Source organism: Nematolebias whitei, chromosome 20 (genome assembly GCF_014905685.2).
Source record: "Nematolebias whitei isolate Nwh7 chromosome 20, NemWhi1, whole genome shotgun sequence".
Taxonomy (NCBI): domain Eukaryota; kingdom Metazoa; phylum Chordata; class Actinopteri; order Cyprinodontiformes; family Rivulidae; genus Nematolebias; species Nematolebias whitei.
Window position 1 is genome coordinate 39,156,916 of NC_056517.1, and position 263 is coordinate 39,157,178.

The window sequence follows — 263 nt, forward strand, 5'->3', positions numbered from 1 at the left end:
TGTTTTTAACTTTGATCCGTGTTTTTCACCGTGATCCGTGCTTTTAACTGTGATCTGTGTTTTTAACCGTGATCCGTGCTTGTAAGCGTGATCCGTGTTTTTAACAGTGATCCGTGCTTTTAACCGTGATCCGTGTTTTTGATCAAGATCCGTGGTTTTCACCGTGATCCGTGCTTTTAACCGTGATCTGTGTTTTTAACCGTGATCCATGCTTGTAATCGTGATCCGTGTTTTTAACAGTGATCCGTGTTTTAACCGTGATC

The 263-nt window shown here is 41.8% G+C and overlaps 1 protein-coding gene across 1 annotated transcript in view; it reads right to left on the reverse strand.

The window, feature by feature from the left end:
* The window catches only part of sema5a (sema domain, seven thrombospondin repeats (type 1 and type 1-like), transmembrane domain (TM) and short cytoplasmic domain, (semaphorin) 5A), a gene marked incomplete in the record, with an annotated part of 172,932 nt that overhangs the window by 15,544 nt on the left and 157,125 nt on the right, over nucleotides 1-263 (reverse strand).